Below are 23,660 nucleotides of genomic sequence, written 5' to 3'. Positions count from 1 at the left end.
CCTCCCTTATACTCTCTCTAAAAATCAATGGGAAAAAATAACCTCAGGTGAGAATTAACAAAAAAGAAAAAAGAAAGAAAATTCAGTGCCATTCATTCTTTCTTTCATTCAACATTTGGTTACAGAAAGTGCATCATGTACCAGAATTAGAAAAATAAAGACAACACAAAACCGGTTTGGCTCAGTGGATAGAGTGTCATCCTTTGGACTCAAGGGTCCCAGGTTCGATGCCGGTCAAGGGCATGTACCTTGGTTGCAGCACATCCCCAGTAGGAGGTGTGCAGGAGGCAGCTGATCAATGTTTCTCTCTCATCAATGTTTCTAACTCTCTATCCCTCTCTCTTTCTCTCTGTGAAAAATCAATAAAATATTAAAAAAGAAAAGAAAAGTAAAGACAAGTAAACGTAGTATTTGCCTTCCAGATCTTCATAGTCACTCTATGTAAAGACAGTCTGATAAAATACTATAAAATAACATTACTTAAATATGTGAATAGAATGTAATAGTATTAAATGAGGGGAACGAAGCTATCGAGTTTAATTGAGTTTTATATATAAAAGATGGGAACAGTAAAAGGTATATACATTGGCCAAACACAAAAAGACATCTCAAAACACCTGAATTGGGAACTGCCTTAAATAAAATTGCGAACTATACTGCTTTACTAGTTTAAGAGCTGTGGCATGATTATGGAGTGGTGAAAGTATTTTAAAAATTCTTTTGAGGAGAAAAAGAGTTGACAAACTTCCCCGTGCATGATAGAAGTGCAGGTGAAAAAATAGAGAGGCAGTTATTTCTGTAGCATATTGTTAATTTGCACATTTTGACTGACTAAAAGAGAATCTTTGACCAAAGCCCAGTCAATCATGTTCCCCTCAGAGAATTTTGAACAGGGACCCAGCAATTCCAGTCAATCAAGTGTTTTTTTGGTTGTTTTTTTTTTTTTTTTTTTTTTTTCCCACCCTGTGCTCGAAGAGTCAGAATAAGCGAGCCAACATAGAGAGAGAACAACAAAGCAGAGAGAGAAACTGAGTTGCTAGACTCGGCAACTCCAAGGCTGAGTGATTTGTAATAAGTAATCTCAGAAGACAGCACACCCTTCCAGCATAACTCATCTGCTCACTAAGCTCAAAATGCCATTGGCATTTGTAAGAAATGCAAATGTATGCTTTCCTTTCAGAGCCCCACCACCAGTTCAAGTCCCTGGCTCTCAGTAAAGTCTACTCCAATCACTGTAGCCAACATGCCTCAATAATTTTCGGACGAACTCCTAAGAAGAGATTGAGCCTGGAAATGAGGTGCTTCGGTCTTATTTCACCCTACAACATCTCCCAGATGTGCCACACTGTGAAAAGCCTCTGAAATACAGTATGCATTTTATACTCACCGTACATCATAATTAGACTAGCCACATTGAAAGCGCCCAGCCGTGACATTTGGCTAGTAGCTAACCGTCTTGGCCAGTGCAGTGCTAGCATTTCATTCCAGGCTCTGCCACTTACTTATTGTGTGACACGAATAGGCTACCTGACCTCTCCAGGCCTCGTTAAGTGGTCTTGTGCATTAAAGGGTATATTACCTGCAAATCCTTTAGCATAGTGTCTGACACATAGAACACTGTCAATGAATTTTACCCACTAATTTTATCACAAAATACAAAGGTAAACAGAAGGGAAAGCCAAAGAAAACTCATACGTCGATGGCACCTAATAAAAAGATTTAAAATAAAGTAACAAGTGAATAAAAACCCTATTTTTGACTGCTGGAATTTCTATGTGTTTTTGTGATGTTTGAAATTCAAAGTCTTGTTCTGCCACTCTTAGCTGTATTGAAATTGGGAGACTTATATAATGACTAGGTATTTCAGTGCCTTTATCTATAAAGTGGGAATAGCAATGGTATCTACCACATCTGATTTTGCTAAAAAAGCAAATGAGTTAGTACTGTGGTCGGTAAACTGCAGCTCACAAGCCATATGCAGCTCTTTGGCCCCTTGAGTGTGGCTCTTCCACAAAATATCACGGCCTGGGCGAGTCTATTTTGAAGAAGTGGCATTAAAAGAAGTTTATATTTTAAAAATTTGGCTCTCAAAAGAAATTTCACCATTGTACTGTTGATATTTGGCTCTGTTGACTAATGAGTTTGCCAACCACTGAGTTAGTAGATTTAAAACATTTAGAAAATTGCCAATAGTAAAGATAATCAGTAGCTATCATTATCATCATCATCATTATTATACTAGAGGCCCAGTGCATGAAAGTTGTGCACTCGGGGTGGGGGAAGGGGAACCTCAGCCCTGTCTGTGCCCTCTCACAGATCAGGACCCCTCGAGGTTGTCCGACTGATGGTTTAGGCCTGCTCCCCGCAGCAGTCAAACATCCCACAGAGGTGTGAGTGGCTACCGCCACCACTGCTGCACTCGCCAGCTGTGAACCTGGCTTCTGGCTGAACAGAGCTCCCCCTGTGGGAGCACACTGACTACCAGGGAGAAGCTCCTGCCTTGAGAGGAATCAGGCCAAAATGGACTCTCCAACATCCTCCGAAGTGTCCTGGATTGCGAGAGGGTGCAGACCAGGCCAAGAGACGCCACCAATGCACAATCACTGGGCCAGGGAGAGATGTGGCAGGTTGGCCAGCTGAGGAGGGACCACGGGAGGGCTCTAAGGCATGTCCGGCCCATGTAGATCAGTCCCAATCAGCCAGATCCCAGAAGCAAGCTAACCTACCAGTCGGAGTATCTGCCCCATGGTGGTAAGTGCACATCATAGCAAGCAGTTGAGCAGCCTTAGCATATCATTAGCATATTACATTTTGATTGGTTGAACAGATGACCACTTAGCATATTAGGCTTTTATTATATAGGATGATTATCACTACTACTATGTTTCCCCGAAAATAAGACATCCTCTGAAAATAAGATCTACTTACAGGTTTCCTTCTGAGTGAAATATAAGGCATCCCCCAAAAATAAGGCCCCCCCTAGGCTCTGTCTCAGAATGCTATTGCTAAACATGAGAGATTTGGTCCACTGATTCTGAAAGAAATTGAGTCACAAGAAATTCACCAGGAAATTCAGAAATTGGATTGTTATGATGATGTTCCAGAAGATGATGATATGATTGTCATTGAATAAATGAGTAAATTCTTGATACTGTAGGATTCACAGTTTGTCTGGTTTGTGTTGACAACTACTGTACTACCGTACCATATACAGGTAATAAATTTCCTTTATTTTCATTTAACAATAAATGTGTACTGTATTCTTCTTCATGGAAAAATAAGACATCCCTGAAAATAAGACCTAGCGCATCTTTGGGAGCAAAAATTAATATAAGACACTGTCTTATTTTCAGGGAAACAGAGTACTATTGTTATACTATTGTTATATTACCATCCCAGATAGTTAATGGTATTCCAGTCATTGGGTCTCAGGTCCCTAGCTTTCATTAAATATATTCTGACTTTTAGTTGACTCCAAATTAAACAACCTAATGTGTATATAATCAGGAATTTTCTCTATTCAATACAAGGGCAAAAACATAATTACAACTCATACACTTCATAATCCAATTCACCATTACAAATGCTGAGAAATAAAACCAGGATGCTGGGGACTAGGCTAATTGAATGAATGATAACCAGATATTGGCCCTGCACTTTTCCCTCCCCTTCTCTCTTCTCCCTACATCATAAGGCTGGAAGCCTGGGAACTAAATATCACATACTCAGTTTTCAGCAGGGTACTGTGAATGGCTTAGTTGATAAGGTGATACACTCATGCCAGAACTAGAAGGCATATAGGGGATGGAATTACTCTGCTTCCTCTGATAGTTTTTGCATATAGGTTTTTTTTATTGCATTTATTGGGATGATATTTGTTAATAAGATTATACAAGTTTCAAGTGTAAAATTCTATAATACATCATCTGTACATTGCATTGTGCACTCATCACCCAAAGCTTAATATCCTTCCATCATCCATTTACCCTCCTCAACCTACCCCACCCTTTTTCCCCTCCAATAACCACCATTGTTCTAGGTGGCAATGAGTTCTCTTGTTTGTTTTGTATGTTTCTTTCTGTCGCATAGTTCACAAATGAATAAAAACATATGGCTCTTGTACTTTTCCACCTGACTTACTTTGCTTAGCACTGGACTCTCAAGATCCATCCATGTTGTTGCAAATGGCAATAGCAAATGGGAATTTTTAATAACAGTTTCCAAGTTCCCTTGAAATTCCCTCCCTTAGGGCTGCAGAGGAGTGATGAGGCCAACAGTGGTTTTTTATCAGTTGCTGACCACAGAATGGCATCAGAATCTCTCTGGCTCCTTGAATAGACCATAGCTGTGGTTGTGCTCTTGACTTTTCTCCTCTAGTCCTCTCAATGATTTCTGTAGGTACCTTATTCCCCATATTAAGCCTTGTTCTAGTTGAAATACCTAGAATGATTTTTGTTTTCCTGGATGATCCATGACTGACACTGCTTTTATTTAAAAATGATATTGACTCCCAATCTAGCTAATACTGCTAAGAAATTCTGGTAGTAAAATGTCAGCAATTAATTTTAAAAACTCCAATTCAGTTTAAGTTCAACAATAATAATAAAGAAAGCAGAAGCCATTGCCATTTCTAAATGTCAAGGTAAATACCTTTTTACAATAAAAGAGACCTTTTTCACATTTTGTCCCTGCCTCAAGAGTCAACCTAAAACCATCTGTGATTAACTGAATGTTTGTATGTCCCCAAATTGATGTGTATCGTAGGCCTAATGTGCAATGTGATGGTATTTGGAGGTGAGTTCTTTAGGGTATAATTAGATTTATATGAGGTCATGAGGGTGGAGCCCTCATGATGGAATTAGTACTCATAAAAGAAGAGGAAGGCAGCCATGTGAAAAGCAGGAGGAGAGCTCTCACCAGACACCAAATCTGCGAGCACTTTGATCTTGGACTTCTCAGCCTCCAGAATTGTAAGAAACAAATGTTTGTTACTTAAGCCACCCAGTCTATGGTATTTTGTTAGAGCAGCCCACAGTGACTAAGACAAGACACTGTCTTACACCAAAGCCCATGCTCTTAATCATGAGACCATATCTATCACACCACACTGTAACTGAGAGCCACTGCCACCAGCAAGGCGTAGCCTTGGGCCAGATTGATGCCTATGCTTAGTCTCCAGAGTCAGTGCCAACACCGCGGAGAGATACCACATCCCATAACTACCCTTCTTAAAACCTTGTTTCCTTGATAGAAGCCATTAGCACGAGTTAGCATAACCATTCCCATTTCTGGGAACAGAGAGGTTAATGCAATTTTTTTTTTTTCTAAAAATTTTTTAATGCTAAATTTTTTTTTTTTTTTAATTTATGGCCTCAAAATAAGGCTGTCTAAGGTGAATCTTTTTTATCTTAGGTTGGAATAAATATGTTGTAAGTATGATTGCAAGCAGTTATTTTGCTAGCATAAGAAGAGTTTGTTTAGATCTAACTTAGCAAACTTTACCTAAAAATACCCCAAGATTCCCATTTATACAGGAAAAAGCCCCGAAGTGGGGCCCTTCTCTAGAAGGCTTGAACAGAGATGTGGTCAAAGCTTCCTGTCTCACGAGGCTCCTCCTGCTAATGAGACACAAAGCAGATGGAAAAAGCAGCTGAGATTAGAACAGAGTGTTCTTTGAGGCTTCATGCTCTGTGTTTCCACAGCAACACCATACCTGGAAGAAAGCAACCTTGTGATACAGCTCAGCACATCTGTCTCCATAACAACAGGATCATGGCAACTTGGCCATGACTCCTCCCTCTTCCTCCTCAACAGTGACCACTGCACACCCTCAACTCCACCTCTGACTTTCTTTGATGGATGTCTTAGTCAGGTTTCTCAGATTCAGACCCTGAAATAAGAATTTGTCTTGAAAGTGATTTATTAAAGAAGTGCTCCCAGGGGAAACCTTAAAGGAAGGGGAGAGTGAGGTGGAAAGGGGGAGAAAGCCAAGCAGCAGTGCTGCCCCCGGCACTGTCCTGCAGAGAGTAACCTCAGCTGCTCTCCGAGTTGCCTGTACCCATCTGTTATTAGTTAAGAGTAACATCAAGGGGGTGTAAATCCCATGTATTCAGCTTTTTGCCTTTATGGAACGGCAGGCCCCAAGAGCCAGGAATTCTGGAGAAAGGCTGCAAACACTGGCTTTGGAAAGCACAGCAAAATCAGGTGGTGCACAAAAGTAGTAAAATGGCACTTATGGGGAACTGATCACAGCTCCACCATGCTCACTACATTGGAGAAGACTGAGGAACGATGGAGAAATGGATGTAGAAGAAATGGTGAAGGTGGTAACGCCTTCTCTTTCACTCATGTCAGACAGTGTTTGCCTAAGGTTCTCCACGCAAGCTTTAAATGCCAGGGTCAGAAAAAGCAAAGTCAACTGGCAGCTACTAATCATCAACAATGTGCCTTGCACAGGAATGAAATCACAGAAACATCATACAACAGGACATATTGTATTATCCCATACAATAATCTGAGGTTCGTGCTACCCAGAGTGAAATCTTATGTTGGTGCAAGAAGCAGAAATTAGGAGGGATGCTACTTCCTTGTATGGCCTCCATGATGGCACTTGACAATGGAGAGAGGACTCAGTTATCAGGAAAGAGGCTGAAAAAGGATTGCCCCTCAGCCCTGACATTCAGAACTTTAGAGCCTGAGTTTGATTCTGCCCTATCCTCACTTCCTTTGTGGCCTTAGACAAGTTCATTAACATCTTTGAATAGTATATTTTTGTTTCTGTAAAATGGATATATTATATCCTACACTGGATCTCCACTTCTGGAGAAATGGAATAGGCATTATTTTCCCTATCTTTCCCACTAAGTACAAGTAAAAATCTTAGACATTAGATTAAAACTAACATAATACTCTGTAAGGTGGAGAGAAAAAAGCAGACCCGAGGAAGGACGCAGTGCTGAATTCCATGAGTTTTCTTTTTGCCTCATTTGTCCCAGACTTGGAACTGAAGACGATGGCAACCTAAAAACACAAACAAGCACAGACAAAACAAAATCTTGCTTATACTAGTCAAGGACCAGGAAAGGAGAAATCTAGCAATATAAAAAATCTTTCAGACAATAACTACTCTAGTCCAGCTCAAATACCCCAAAAAATACTGTGGCCCCACCACCATCCACTCCAGAAAATGTAAAGTGGGGAGCCTAGACTTCCACCTTTGCAAGGTCATAATGAAGTACCCTACAGCCACCACCAGAAGCAGAAAGACAACCAGGAGCCAAGACTTTCATCATCACCAGCCCTCTCTCCCACTGCACCAATGGGGACTAGGGGTGAGTCAGAACTTCCACCTCTGCCTGGCAGTAGCAAGGTGTCGCTTCTTCTTCACTGGGGTAGCATCAAAAAAAGCCTAGTGGAATCTCACACATCTAGAGGAAATAATGAACAACATAAACTGATTAACAAAAACAGACCCAGAGAAAGAGAAGCAGTGATCGGACTCTCAAACCTCAGAGGGAAAGTAGGGGAGGGTGGGGGTAAGGGGAAGAGATCAACCAACGGATTTGTGTGCATGCATATGGGTCTAGCCAGTGGCCACGGACAACAGGGGTGTGGGGGCATATGTAGGGAGGGGTTTGGGATGGGAATGGGGGGATGAGGACAATTATGTGATACCATAATCAATCAATCAATCAATCAATCAATCAATTATTAGTTAAAGAAAAGAAAAGAAAAAGCCTAGTGGAGTTGGAAATTTCCTCCTCACCCATGGAAATCCCATAATTGTGTCAGTGGAGACCCAGAGCTGAGGAAGAGCCCCTGCCCCAACTGTGGGTGTCCGTGGAGGACAGATGGAAAACAAAGAAGCAGCACCCTCACCCCCAGCCGGAGCAGTAGCAGAAAAAGCAACTAGAACACGGGATTTAAATGAGATGTAGGGTCCTATAATATAAATACGTCCAAGTTTCCATTGAAAATCACCCATTAAATCATGAACCAAGATCATCTCAAACTTAATGAAAATGTCAATCAACAGGTGCCAAAAATAAGATGACAGAGATGTTCGATTTTGAGGCAGCCATTATAAAAATGCAACAAGCAGTTACTAACATGTTTAAAACAAACGCAAAACTATGCCTTAGCGAAAAATTAGAAGATATAAAATAATTGAGAGGGAATTTTATAATTATAAAACATTAAAAAAAACAAAATAAAAAGTTCAGTGATAGTTCTCAGCAGAATGAAGGGAACAGAGAAAGAACAAACCACAACTCATTGATGTTAAATAATCTAAATAGCCCTGTAGCTATTTTTTAAATTGAATTCATAATATTAAAACTTCCAAAAAGGAACATAGCTTGATTGCTCCTCACAAAGATTCCTTCCTCTCTAAAAATCAATATAAATAATTAAATAAGTAAACAAACAAACATACATACATTCTGTCACCATGCCATCCTGCAGTCACATGAAAGTGATATTTATCCAAAGGAGTTGAAAACTGTGTCCACAAAAAAACCTACATATGGATTTTTATAGCCGTTTTATACATAATTGCCAAAATTTGGAAGCAACCAAGATATCCTTCAGTAAGTAAATGAATAATGGAACATTATTCAGGGCCAAAAGGAAATGAGATATCAAGCCAGAAAAAGACATGGAAAAATCTTAAATACATATTAGTAAGTGAAATAAGCCAATCTGAAATAGTTGCATACTGTGTGAATCCAACTAAATGACATTTTGGAAAAAAAGAAAAACCATGAAGACAGTAAAAAGACTAGTAGTTGCCAGGGGTTAAAAGGGAGGAAATGACTAATAAACAGAGTATACGGGATTTTTAGGCCAGTGACACCACTCTGATACTATAATGGTGGATATAGTATATCATTATAATTTTGTCCAAACCCCTAGAGTGAACAATAGAAGAAGTGAACTCTAATGTAAACTATAGGCTCTGAGTGACATTGATGTGTCAACGTAACTTCATCACTTGTAACAAAAGTACCACTCTGGTGGAGGATTTTGACAATGGGAGAAACTGTGTCCAAAGCATGAGGTATATGGGAAATCTCTGTACCTTCTGTGCCTTACTGTGAATGTAAAACTGCTCTAAAAATAATTAATTAATTAATTAATTAATTAAAAAAAAAAAAAAAGGAAAATTTGAGAGAAACCTTCCAAACATCCTTCCAGACAAGCTATGGTGGTGGTGGAGGGGCTGAGGCAGAGGCAGTTAGGGGTGATCAGGCCAGGAGAGAAGGTCAGTTGGGGGTAATCAGGCTGTCTGAAGGGGGAGGGGGGCAGTAGAGGGTAAGTAGGCCAGTGAGGGGGGAAGTTTGGGGTGAGTAAGATGGAAAGGGGCAGTTGGGGGCAACCAGGCTGGGGGGTGGGGGAGGGGCAGGCAGTTGGGGGAGAGAAGGCTGGCAGGGGAAGCAGTTGGGGATGAGCAGGCCAGCAGGCGGAGTGGTTAGGGGTGATCAGGCAGGCAGAGGCTGTTAGGAGTGATCAGGCAGGCAGGCAGGTGAGCAGGTAGGAGCCAGCAGTCTCAGATTGTGAGAAGGATGTCCGACTGCTGGCTTAGGCCAGCAACCACATGAAATTGATATTTACCCAAAGGGCTAAAAGAAAATGAGGTATCAAGCCAGGAAAAGAGATGGAAAAATCTTAAATACAATGGCAGTCAGACATCCCCCAAGGGGTCCCAGATTGGAGAGGGTACAGGTTGGGCTGAGGGACATCCTCCTCCCCAAGTGCACAAATTTGGGCACTGAGCCACTAGTTTAAAATAAAAACAGATAGACCTGGACTGTGTGGCTCAGTTGGTTGGGCGTCTTCACATGCTCCAAAAGGTTGCCAGTTTGATTCCTGGTCTGGGTTGTATACTTTGGTCCCAGATAGGGGGCATTCTGGAGGTAGCTGGCTGATGTTTCTCATCTCTTCTCTCCAAAAAAAATCAATTTTAAAAATATTTTTTAATAATAAAATAAAATAAAAACAGATAGGTTCATTGGAGAATTCTATCAAACATTTAAAGAGAAATTAACACCAAGTCTATACAAACATACCATTTTTATTGAGCTTCATTTTATTGTGCTTTGCAGATATAGTACTTGTGTTTTTACAAATTGTAGGTTTGTAACAACCCTGCATCAAGAAGGCTATTGGCCCATTTTTCAAATAGTTCACTTTGTGTCTGCATGTCACATTTTGTTAATTCTCACAATATTTTGAACTTTTTCATTATTATTGTTTGTTATGGTGATCTGTGATTAGTTCATCTTGGGTGTCACTATTATAATTGTTTTGGGGCACCGTGAACCATACGCATAACATGGTGAACCAATCTATAAATGTGTGTGTTCTGACTGCTCCACTGACCAGTCATCCGCCCCAACACCCCCTGCCCCCCTCTGCCTCTCCTCAGGCCTCTCTATTTCCTGAGAGGAAACATTGAAATCAGGTAATAACCCTACAATGGCCTCTAAGTGTTCAAATTAAACGAAGAGTTGCAAGTCTCTCACTTTAAATAAAGAGCTAGAAATAATTAAGTTTAACGAGAAAGGCATATAAAAAGTCATGATAAGCCAAAAGCTAGGCCTCTTGTGCCAAACAGTTAGGCAAATTGTGAATGAAAAGTTCTTGAAGGAAATTAAAAGTCCTACTTCAGTGAACACAAAAATTATATTAAAAATTTTTAAGGTGAAACTTAAAAACTTAAACTTAAACTTATTGCTGCTACATGGAGAAAGTGTTAGTGTCTGGATACATCACACCAGCACAAAATTCCCTTAAACCAAAGCCTAGTCCAGAGCAAGGTCCCAACTCTCTTCAGTTCCATGAGGCTGAGAGGTAAAGATGCTGCAGAGGAAAAGTGTGAAGGCGGCAGAGGTTGGTTATGAGGTTTAAGGAAAGAAGTTGTCTTCGTAACATAAAAGCACAAGGGGAAGCAGTAGGTAACGCAGAAGATGCAGTAGCTTATCCAGAAGATCTAGCTAAGATCATTAATGAAGGTGTCTACAAAAAACAGATTTTCCATGTAGATGAAAACAGCCTCACATTGGGAGAAGATGCCATCTAAGACTTTCAAAGCTGGAGAGGAGAAACCAATGCCTGGCTTCCAAGCTTTCAATGACAGGATGCTTCTCTTGTTAGGATCTAAAGCCACTGGTGAAGTTAAAGCCAATGCTCATTTATCATTCTGGAAATCCAAGGGCTCTCAAGGTTTATGCTAAATCTACTCTGCGCATGCTCTTTAAAAATAACAAAGCCTGGATGTTAAGCCCACTGTTGAGACCTAGCTAAGCAAAAAAGATTCCTTTCAAAATATTACTGCTTATTGACTATGCGCCTGGTCACCCAGGAGCTCTCATGGAGATATGCAATGAGATTCATGTTCATGTTGTGTTGTGCCTGCTAACACAGTATCCATTCTGCAGTTCATGAATCAAGGATAATTTAAACTTTGAAGTCTTATTAAGAAATACATTTTGTAAGGCTATAGCTGCCATAGGTAGTGATTCCTCTGATGGATCTGGGCAAAGTAAACTGAAAACCTTCTGGAAAGGATTCAGCCTTCTAGATGCCATTAAGAACATTAATAATTCATGGAAAGAGATACAAATATCAACATTAAGAGGAGTTTGGAAGAACTTGATTCTAACCTTCAGGGATGACTTTGCAGGATTCAAGACTTCAGTGGAGGAAGTACCTGCAGATGTGGTGGTAACAAACTAGAATTAGAAATGGAGCATGAAGATGTGACGGAATTCCTGCAATTTCATAAAACTTTAATGGATGAGGAGTTGCTACTTAGGGATGAGCAAAGAAGGTGGTTTCTTGAGATGGAATCTACTCCTGATGAAGATGCTGTGAAGACTGATGAAATGACAACGAAAGGTTAGAATATTACCTACACTTTGTTGACAAAGCAGCAACATGGTTTGAGAAGACTGACCACTATTTTTTTGGGGGGGGGAAAAATTCTACAGAGGATAAATGCTATTGAAGAGCATCACATGCTACAGAGAAATAATTTGTGAAAGGAAGAGTCAATTGAGTGTAGCAAACTTCCTTGTTGTCTTATTTTAAGAAATAGGTAGCATAATAGTAATAAAAGCAAGTCTAAGAATACTGCATACAACATGATAGAATCTTTTTAGAGTTTAAAAACAGCTAATAAAAATATATTGTTTACATATGTGATACATACATGTATATAATATATATATGTATATATGTAACTTTTTTAAAGTAAGGCAATGATATACACAAAACTTAGAATAGCTATTGCCTTTGAGGGAAACAGGTAAATGGGCTGGGGGTGGGGAGAAGAGAAATACATAGGCAGATGTAACTGTCATTGTTTATTCTTGAGTCAGGTGTTTAGTTTTAAAATTTTTTAAATAATTTTTAAGGGATTAAAAAAAGATTAACTATTGCCGAAACCAGTTTGGCTCAGCAGTAGAGCGTCGCTCTGCGGACTGAAAGGTCTCAGATTTGATTTCAGTCAGGGGCATGTATATTGGTTGCGGGCACATCCCCGGTAGGGGGTGTGCAAGAGGCAGCTGGTCAATGTTTCTCTCTCGACGTTTCTAGCTCTCTATCTCTCTCCCTTCCTCTCTGTGAAAAATCAATAAAATATATATATAAAAAAAGATTAACTATTTAAATGTAAACCAAAAGAAATCCAATATAGCAATTTTAATAATAGACAAAAAGGAATATATAAAATGAAAAGCATCACATGGCATAAAAGTTATATATTGATATTAGGAGTAAGAGACCAAGATGATTTAATGACAATGAATATATATATATATATATATATATATATATATATATATATATATATATATATAATTAAATATGTACATATTAATAATAGTAGTCTTAAAATATGGAACAATAACTGACAAAACAAGAAATTAATTAATCTTCTACTCAGAGATTTTTAAGTCACCACTTTCAGAAATGGTTAGTCTAAGTAGGAAAAAAAAGAACAAAGATATAGAATATTTAATTCTCAAACTGAAACTAAAAAACACCTTATGAAATATAGATGCAAAATTCATATAAACCATTCCAAACTGTGAATTTCGGGATTTTCAGAGCTGCCTCTGTTTCTTCTCATACATTTTAACATTTAGCCTTGAAAAACTAGACTCTTCTAACTCTGGTGAAGAGTCTTAGCAAGATAAGGAGCTAATATTTCCTCTTCCCCTGAAGCTGCCAGAAAAGCACAGAATATTCTGCATCATAAAACTGACCCGACAACTTTAATTCCAGCAAAGGTTTGTAAGACATCCAGACTTCAGAAACTCCTGTTATATCCCAAGGAAATAGTTCCTCCTCTCTAAAAGACTTATAATGCTGATGGGTTGTTTTATGGTGTATTGCCCTGGTGATAATACCTAAAATGGCATCTTAGATATGTAAATACTTGTTGACTTCCCATGTTGAGCTAGAAAGAGATCATTGGCACTTAACATGCCCAGAGAAAACAAGTAAAATGACTTCTAGAATTCCATTTTACTCAGTTTGATTGAAGGCCTCATTTTATTTAAATAAATGAATAACGGTTGGGTTAAACAAAAGTCCTGGGGGAATTATAAGCTACTTAGAACTGAATGACAATGAAAGTATTATATATTAAAATCTGTGAGATGCCCCTAGATAGTTCTGAGAGGGAAATCTTTATCTTTGAATATACTGAAGGAAGATTAAAACAAATTATTTCTCTTCTTAGGTCTCTGCCTTTCCCTGCCATTTTTTCCCCTGCCATTTTTCCTGAACAATTCAGTCCTAAATTTATTAGGTGACCCCCAAGAGAAGTAGATATCCCCATCATAAAATGTGGAGGGCGTGAGCCATGGGGCCCAGAGCATAAAGTAAGCCTCTGGAGGTTAAAGAGGGGTGCCGGGGGTGGGGGTGGGGAGAGAGGTCCACACCAGGGAGTGGCTCAACTTAGACAAGCAGGACAAAAAGTCATCTCAGTGCAGATGCCCCAGAGAGTCATAGCCCCATCAGGTGAGGAAGGCAACTCCGTGTAAAGGCAGCCGGACCTGGGAGGTGAAGAATGGGTAAAGTGAGGAGGGTACCCTACAGGATGGGTATGGTGGCAGGGATGAGAAATTGGTTACTTACTGGGGATTAATCAAATAACAGAGTGTCCCAGAAGTCTTCATGCAATTTTAAGCTTTAATAACTCTGAACCATAAATTCTACAAACTTATAAAAATAAATTTTAATGTTTGAGTATTGAGGTTTCTTTCTTATTTGGGTTTGTAAACTTTGAAGGATATTTAATTTAAATGTTTTGTTTCAGTCTCCCTTGTTGGAGTTGGCAAATGTCGACTAAAACAGAATAAAATGTTAAATGTATTCAAAATTCACAACCTGGGTATGTGCTCTGGCCAGGAATCAAACATGCCACTTTTTGGTGTATGGAATGATGCTCCAACCAACCAAGCCACACTGGCCCGCAGGTGTGGGCTTATTTTTATGAAGAGCAAGATAGGACGTAGTCTGCCCCATCACAGAACCCTCACCAGTCATGCTTCACTGTAAACTCCCTAATTGACTGCCCTAACCTTGATCTTGAATCCTTCTTCTGTGCCCAAACTCCTTTCTACTAAATAGCTTTTAACTTTGGAAATACCTCCTTGACTTACTCTCTTATCCCAGACCATCTGGCTGGTGGACCCTAACTTTGTATTTCAGTTACTGTTGCTAGACAACAAATCACCCCAAAATTTGGTGGGTTAAAACAATGGCAATCATGTTCTCATTATCTCTTATGGTTCGGGGCACTAAATTGAGCTGGGCACTTTTCAATTAGATTGAGCTGGGCACTTCTACACTCAGTCTGTCATGAAGTTACAATCAGGAGGTGACTAAGGCTAGAGCCCTCTGAAAGCTTCCTCCCTCATATGTCTGACAATCATGGCTAACTATTGGTTGTGATGTCAGCTGAAGGTCACATGTGGGCTCTCTGTGTGACCTGGGCTTCCTTATAGCATGGCAGTGAGATTCCAATATGTCCCAGTAGCAAATCTGTCACCTTTATGACTAGTCTAGGAAATACCTCTTCAATCACAGTCACTGGCCATGCATGTACAAGGGGAGAAAAAAGTAGTCCCCACCTTTTAAAAAGAAGGAATATCAATGTCAGATTGGACAATAAGCATATGGGATGGAGATCTTATTGCAGCTATCTTAAAAAATTCAATCTGCCATAATTTGGATCCCCCTTGGTATGTATATTTGTTTCTCTGGCTTGATCGGTTTCCAATTATCAGCAAGTCAAACAGCACTTTTCCACTTAGAACTATCATCCATCTGGTCCTGTTCAACTTGCAGACTCCCATGGCACCAAAATTTGCATCATTCCAGCACTGACGCTGCCTGCTCCCAGACTTCTTCCTTTCCCCTTGACTCCTCACCACTGTTCCTCCCTCCTCTTTTGCCCCCGAACATATAAGGGTCTAACATTAGCAGATAGTACTGGTCATATACTCTTGAAAATATTCCACCTTTATACATCTGGCCCAAAAAAATCTAACAGGCAGATATGAAATATGATAGCAATAGACATGCTTAATTAAAATTTAAAACTATTCAATGACTATGCACTCTTGATATTGGTTTGTGTCATTCTTATATAACGGACAACAAATGTTCTCAATGTCAGTATCCTGGAAGAGCTCTTACTTTTTAAGTACCATGTAGAAAGAAAAATCATTCTGCACAAAAAATCCCTGTCACCAGAAACACTGTGGCACCCTCTGCTGTCAGAAAACAAAGTTTGGTGGTAAGCTGAGTTCATTTTCCCTGCAGTTCACCAGCATCTTTATACCATAGACTGCCAATCATCTTATTCAGATGTAAAAGCATAAATCAGAGAGGGGAGGAAAGTTATGGGACTTAATTGGGGCAAGATGGTGAAAGTAAAGAATGAAAATCTAATCAGTATATATAATTGTTAATAAGTAAAGAATATGAAAAGGTAGCAGATATGAAATACATCATAATATAGCTACCTTTGTCTAAACATTTTACAGAAGTAAAGTTAATCTTCACAAATGACCCACGAACCACAGAAAGGTTAAATAAGTTGCCCAAAGTCACACAGCAAGTAAATATAACAGAACTGATGGATATAAACCATCTCCAGAGCCTGTGTCCTTAACCATTCTACTCTACTGCCAAGTAAATATGACTACTAACAGGGGGGAAACTTTCTCTAAATTTATCAGAAATTATTATGTATTACCATATTTTTCGGACCATAAGACGCTCCAGACCATAAGACGCACCAGTTTTTAGAGAAGGGAAATGAAGAAAAAAAGATTCTGAAACAAATAGTGTCCTAAAATATTTTATGTGCATTAAAACCCAACATCACAGTCATAAACACATGTAATCAACCCTGTAAAGTAAACAGCAGCATTTAGAACCATTTTAGAGCCGGGCAAGCACACAGAGACCACACAGAGCCGGGCAAGTAAAAAAACTTTTTTTTTAAAGTATATGTGTAGGCTATATTTGGACCATAAGACGCAGGGACTTTTTCCCCCCACTTCTGGGGGAAAAAAAGTGTGTCTTATGGCCCGAAAAATACGGTATTTCTCTTACCTAAAATAAAACTGATTACCAGGGAAATTACTTGCCCCATATTAAGCAGAGAAATTAGAAAGTAATTCAAGTCTCCCATATACAATCAAACCATTCTGAAGTTCAGAAGATCCTATCTTTTCTAAATTTAGAAATTTGTTCTTTTGAGAAATCAAAATGTACTACAATGACCTCAAAAGAAATGTCCCTCATCACAACCTCACTAAAACCTGTCAGTTACTTTACAAAGAGAATGGATTCCTCCTATAAGGAGCTCAGAGCTATACAATCAGACTGCTGCATTACCGGCCAAACCAGTCAGCAGACAGCTACTCAGAAAGGACAGAGCAACCAGCTCCTGTCACCCTCAGTGGAAAATGAGTCAAGGATGAGAGGGATGACCAAGGGACTGGAGAGCCATTGCAGGCTGAATGGCGAGGACCTGGTATTATGCCAGAAGAACCTCATGGTCTGTGAGGTCCCCCCAGGAAGAGTAAGAGGCAAGACCCAATCCACTCGAGGCCATTTGTCCCTGGACAGTCTCTCCCAAGAGAACCCACTTGAGGATGGATGGTAAGGCATAGACTCTGTTCCAATGGCTGGAGATTTGGGAACATTGGTACAGTTCACTGGGAGTAGATAATAGAGATCACCTCAATGCTGCAGACAGGAAGGGTATGAGCTTTAAGAGTAAGGTCTACTGATGGCCCAGTACACAGCAGGCACTCTCCTGAGTGCTTTACACTTGATCTTATCTAAGCCTCACAACACAAACCCTATGAAGTTGTTGCCACTATCTCTATGTCACAAACAGTAAAATGTCTGAGAAGTTAAGACCCAAGGTCATGTTAGATTGACAGAATTTGAACTTCTGTGCTTCCAAAGCCCATGCCATTTCAAGCTGCTCACTCAACCATTTGGCTCCTTACCTAAACCTTTACACTAAACTAGGATCCCAAATGTTTGGATACACAAATATAACTAGATTTCTACACTCAGCTGTTACATTAGAAAATATAGTTTCTATTTATTCCTACATGTTTTCCATTCTTTTCCTTTATTCCTCATGTCTCCCTTCTCCCAACTCAGATCATCTCTTATCTGTATGTCTGGGTAGGTATTTATGCACAGGGACAACTGTATTTATCCCAGCTTGCAACACACATACAGATACAGAGCCTCAGAGGATATAATGGTGTGGAAAATAAAGAAAAACTCTTCCTTTGCAGGCCTTCATAGAAAACTTGGGCAAGTAAATTGCAGTTTTCTAGAATTCAGTTTGATCAAGCAAAACCAAGTGGGTTAGAATATATGGTCTTCCAATTCTAAAGTCTGTAATTTCATTATGTCAAACAAATCCGTTAATCTTCACAGCAAAATAGCCCCCCCAAAATAAATCAACTCACAAAGTAAAAGGCCAAAAGAAAGAGAGAGATTAATTGTGACAAATAATGCTCTTTGCCTACGACATCAACATGATTTGATTGTAAAAGAAACAGTGCACAGATTACACCAGCCAGCACTGTTTCACTTTCAGGATGACAAAGTAGAAGTTGAGTCTTGCCTGGCACCACAGCCCATCATCCCTGAAAGTCAGGCTGGCTTTAGAATCTATACCAGGAAGAGGTTATTTATCTGCAAGTTACATTCAGCCCACATGGTCTGACCAGATTCAGATCATCTTCATTTCAAAGATACCAGCACAACATGGCTATCTCAGGGCCTTTGGAACCAGGATTCCTCCATATTCTTGTCTCAGCTAATGAATTCTACCCTCTTTAAAAGTACAGTTGACCTTTGAACTAAGCGGGCTTGGACTACACCGATCTACATATAAGTGGGTTTTTCTCAATTGATGAGCATTGTTCCAGGGTCAAAGTGAAGTTGAGAATCCGAGTATGTAGAGGGCTGGCTGATAGTATAGCTGGATTTCCAACTAAATAGGTGGTCCAGGGCCCTTACTTCCACTTTGTGAAAAGGATCAACTTTGTTAGAAAGCCTCCATCCTTCTCTCTTTGGCTTCCTCATTCACCCCACCCATCAGAGGAGTTACCTGATGGTGAAATTTGGAGAAAAAAAACCCTGTACATGTATGGCCTAAGCCCTTTCTATGCTGTAGCCTTCCCTCTGGCAACTGCAGTATTTAAGACTCACTACTTCCCTCTCCAGGTGTACTCAATGACTGTACAGGTAAATTCAACTTAGAATAAGGAAGAGCAAACTTAATTTGGCCTTGGTTCCAAGCCACAATCTACTTTTCCCGTTAGAAGCAATATGACTCCCAAATTTACTTCTCAATTGATACAGAACTTGACTTAGAACTCCTGTGTCCTCTCACAATCTGGGACCCCTTGGAGATGTTGGAGATCTGGTTTCTGCCCTATCCCACAGGCCAGGCCGTGGGATCCCACTGGTGCACAAATTTGTGCACTGGGCCTCTAGTATATAACATGATTCCATCTATACAAGAGTCAAAAGTAGGTAAAAATAAAATATATATTTAGAGGAATTAATATGTAGATAGTAAACTATAAACAATAGCAAGGAACAACTAACAAAATTCAGGATTATTGTTTCATGGAATGAGGCAATAAGAGAGAGGAACATATAATTACATATAATTAAGGAAGCTATTGTGAGGGTTGGGGTGTCACAAATACTGTCAATGTTCTATTTCTTATTCTCTAGTGGTGAAGGCCTGAATGTTCAGGTTATTATTATTCTTTAAACTGAATATAAATGTTATCATATACTCTTATAAATGTATGACTCTCAAATTTGATTTTATTAAGTGTTGGGTCAGTTTTTATCATCTCATGTCATTTCTTAAAATCCTAACATTTCTATTTTCTAAAGGTAACTTTCACAGAAATACCTTTGAAACTAAAAAGGCAGTTTCCAGACCCACAATCAATGCTGCCATAGAGCAAAAGTTAAACAAGTACAATAAAAATCAGAAAAAAGAACTCCAGAGGAATATAACTCATTAACTCATTAAAACTTTAAGAGAAGGCTACAGATCATATTAAGTTCCATATTAAACACTATACTAGTTGTTCTAAAGGAAATTGAAATTCAACAAGGGAGATTAACTTAACGTGTAAATAATCTAAGCAAAGGAGACTGGAACAAATGCCAATTAGAGACTTCAAGCAAATGTGATGCCACGTGGGAGGTGGAAGTGGGTGGACAACAGTCTGGGGCAATCAGGGATGGGTTTCCAAGAGATCTTCTGATGTTGTGAACAGGCTCTAGACAGCGATCACCAACCTTTCAGACCTCACGGACCACCAGTGGTCTGTGGACAACCGGTTGGCGACCACTTCTCTAGAAGACACAGAACTGTTTTTTTCAAAGTTTTCCAGACTCAAGTCCTCAAGTCCCCGCCCACAAGGATGAGGAGCCAATGGCCAAGCCCCACCTAAGCTCACTGCATTGGCAATAGATGGGATTGCGGCAACCTCTAGACAGGCTAAAGGGCTGTTTACCATATTTAGCTCATTCTGAATTTTGACTCTTAAAAAAAATACAATACTGTATTTTTCCATGAATAAGACACCCCAAGTATAAGACACCACCACTATTCCAACCAAAAATTAAATAAATATTTTAAACATTTTGCTCGTTTTCCTCTTAAGGCTTTTCTTGGCATCTTAAGTTGTTCTTCCTGTCTTCTCCACTGTCTGATCTCTCAGTGGGAGGAGGCCCAAATTAGCTCTCTGCAGCTCTATATCCATGCTCTTTTGCTTAGCTGATTACATTCAGTTTGAATTTTGCAGAGTAAGACAATTGCTTACCAGTATTTATCTTATTTTTTGACGTCTTCATGGGCTCAGAACTCTCCAGTCCCTGTTGCATCTGTGCACCCTCCACCTCCACCTCCAATTATGGCATCAACTGATGTCAGTAATAAGGCTCAGGATTGGAGGAAGCCTGTTTAACAAGGTATGGGCAGCTATGCACCTGCTAGCTCCCTCCTGGGCTGATTTCCGTGTATAAGATGCCCCTCCATTTTTAGCCTAACGATTTTGGAAAAAAATAGAATCTTATACATGGAAAAATATGGTATGCCAGAGGAGTGAAAACAGGACAATAGTTGGAAGCAGGTGGGTGATTAAGGGAAGTTTTGACTCTGGGAGAAAACAAGTGCAACCACCTTGGATCCTGATCAGAGGTTTACCAGAGCAAATGCTTGGCAGGCCTAAGCAACATCTAAACATGGGCAATCTTAATGAACTGTCAAGCATTACCCCAGGGGTCATAGAGCAGGCCTGTTGACACCCAAAGGAATGTACTTATCTACTGATTCTAAAATAGAGAATGCGTAAGTCACAAGCTCACCCATCTCCAAAAAACCACACTTTTGTGGTCCCTGAGTGGCAGAACCAAGCTAAAAAGTTGCCTGGAAGTTGTTCTAAGGAATCCTCACTTATTTACTTCAAACATGAGCTAAAGTTAATTTCACATACAGCTCCCTACACTTAAGACTCTCTTGTAATTTCTAGAGATAAAAAATAACCTATGTACACTTCTTTAATGATACAAGGGGCAACTGAGCTTCTATGCACCAAGAAATTCAGCCCTAACCAGCTTTGCTCATGTGGATAGAGTGGCAGCCTGCAGACTAAAGGGTCTCAGGTTTGATTCTGGTCAAGGGCATGTACCTTGGTTGCGGGCACATCCCCAGTAGGGAGGCGGAGGCATCTGATCAATGTTTCTCTCACCCACGTTTCTAACTCTATCCCTCTCCCTTCCTCTCTGTAAAAAATCAATATATTTTTTAAAAAATAATAATAAACTAATCCACCTGAACTCTTGATGCCCTCCCCTTTAAAAAAAATTCATAAACATATTGAGTTACTGGTTTTTAAAATAAGTATACTAAGATACAAATTAGAGACAATTACGCCGTTCCTTATTTCAGGAACAGACAATTCCTTAAACCAGACTTGGCATACATTCCTGTAAGCTTTTTAAGTCTCTATGAACAGGAAAAGAAAATAATGAAGTTATCTGTTAGAATATGAACAGTAGTTATCTCTGGAAGATGAGACTTGCCTTATTTTTTTTTTTTAAATCCTTACCCAAGTATGTTTTTTATTGATTTTAGAGAAGGAAGGAGGGCGGGAGGGAAGGAGAGAAACATTGATTGGTTTCCTCCTGTACACCACCAGACTGGGGATTGAACTTGCAACCTAGGTTTGTGCCCTGACCAGGAATCAAATCCTGCAACACTTTGGTGTAGGGGACAATGTTCCAATTAATTGAGCAACCCGGCCAGGACTATCTTCTTCTTACATATTTCCCACAATAAAAATATTCTTGAATCAGGAAAGGCCCCCCCCCCCCCCCCAAATTAAGACTTTCCATTTTAAGTTATTACATACTGAATGCTAAGGCACTTATGATAGGTGAATGAGAAGTGAATTGGACATGTCATGAACAATTCTTTGAAGCCTCGACCTCAAGGGCATTTGAAAACTGCTTCAAGCACATGACTGGATATCATAGCATTTACTAATCTGCTTATTTTGGACAAATTTGGATCCTGAGTTGAAGATTTAAATAATCAGATTATGAATTAAAATGACATCTAGCTTTGCAGACACCTCCGCCCAGAAGCCACTCTGTGACCAGCCATGACAAAGCCCACAGTGTTCTTCAACATTGCTGTCAATGGCGAGCCCTTGGGCCGAATCTCCTTCAAGCTGTTTGCAGACAAAATTCCAAAGACAGCAGAAAACTCCAGTGCTCTGAGCATTGGGGAGAAGAGGATTTGGTTTTAAAGGTTCCTGCTTTCACAGAATTATTCCAGGATTTATGAGCCAAGTGGTGACTTCACCTGCCACATGGCACAGGCGGCAAGCCCATCTACAGGGAGAAATTTGTGGATGAGAACTTTGTCCTGAAAAGTACAGGTCCTGGCATCTTGTCCATGGCAAATGCTGTATCTAACACAAACAGCTCCCAGTTTTTCATCTGCACTGCCAAGCCTGAATGGTGGGATGGCAAGCATGTAGTCTTTGGCCAGCTGAAAGAAGACATGGATATTCTGACAGTCATGAAGCACTTTGGGTCCAGGAATGGCAAGACCTGCAAGATCACCATTGCTGACTGTGGACAACTCTGATAAATTTGACTTGTGTTTTATCTTTATCACCAGACCATTCCTTCTGTAGCTCAGGAGAGCACCCTTTCACCCCGATTTGCTTGGAATGTTCTATAATCTTTGTTCTTGCAAGTTTATTGGGTTCCACAATTCCCTTACCCCTTCCCAGTCTAGCTAGAATTAACTTTATGATTATGAAATAAAAACTAAACAGTTGTCAAATAAATAAATAAATAAATAAATAGACATCTAAAACTGGAAAGTCTAACAAATCAAGAGCTCCTCCATAATATATGACTATTAGGACTACTTTGACAAAATAGAAGTTTGAGTCAAAGGCAGTGTGGTACAGTGGGTTTGGGGTCACACGTCTGGACCTGATTCCCAGCTCCAACATTTAGTACCTGTAATTTACTCGAGCATGTCATATAACCTCTGAACATCAGCTTTCTCATCAATAAAATGAAGACAACACCTATGCTATAGAATTATTGTAATGATTAACACTAATGCATAAGCCTGGCACATGGTAGATTCTCAAAACACAGAACTTCTATACTCCTATTGAAAGATCCAGTGACAACAATTAAAAGCAATCATATGACTTAACTAGTTTAGCAGGATAACAGAGACAAAAAGTATTACAACTAGAAAACTAGTCTTTCCTTATCTGTATTCCAAACAGTAACACCGAACAAGATATCCCATTGCTCCCCAAATCAAGACTGATAGTGCCCCCCTGCCCAGGCCAAAGAAACCAAGTGAAGGGAGTGACTGCAAGAGTAGAACATGTAAGATAGGAAGGCAACATAGAATAGAGAAGGTCCAGGCCCCAAACTGGAAATCAATACTGCTACCTTTATCCAGGTAAAGAAATTTCAACAGAAGAAAAAATAAATGTTCCAGAAATGTTAGGATCTCTAGTTAAAACACTACC

The 23,660-nt window shown here is 39.7% G+C and overlaps 1 long non-coding RNA gene and 1 pseudogene across 1 annotated transcript; one reads left to right on the top strand and one right to left on the bottom strand.

Annotated features, from left to right (window-relative positions):
* Positions 1–22,204, bottom strand: LOC118705240. The gene is made up of 3 exons (XR_004983644.1): positions 21,791–22,204; positions 15,447–15,451; positions 1–11 (listed from the first exon to the last, which is right to left on the bottom strand). It is a non-coding gene; the product is annotated as an uncharacterized LOC118705240 (long non-coding RNA).
* Positions 22,205–22,253: 49 nt separating this feature from the next.
* Positions 22,254–22,854, top strand: LOC118705220 (annotated as a pseudogene).
* The last annotated feature ends 806 nt before the right edge of the window (positions 22,855–23,660 follow it).

Source organism: Pipistrellus kuhlii, unplaced genomic scaffold (assembly GCF_014108245.1).
Source record: "Pipistrellus kuhlii isolate mPipKuh1 unplaced genomic scaffold, mPipKuh1.p scaffold_m20_p_1, whole genome shotgun sequence".
NCBI classification, from domain to species: Eukaryota; Metazoa; Chordata; class Mammalia; order Chiroptera; family Vespertilionidae; genus Pipistrellus; species Pipistrellus kuhlii.
This window is presented reverse-complemented; position numbering and strand designations above follow the sequence as displayed.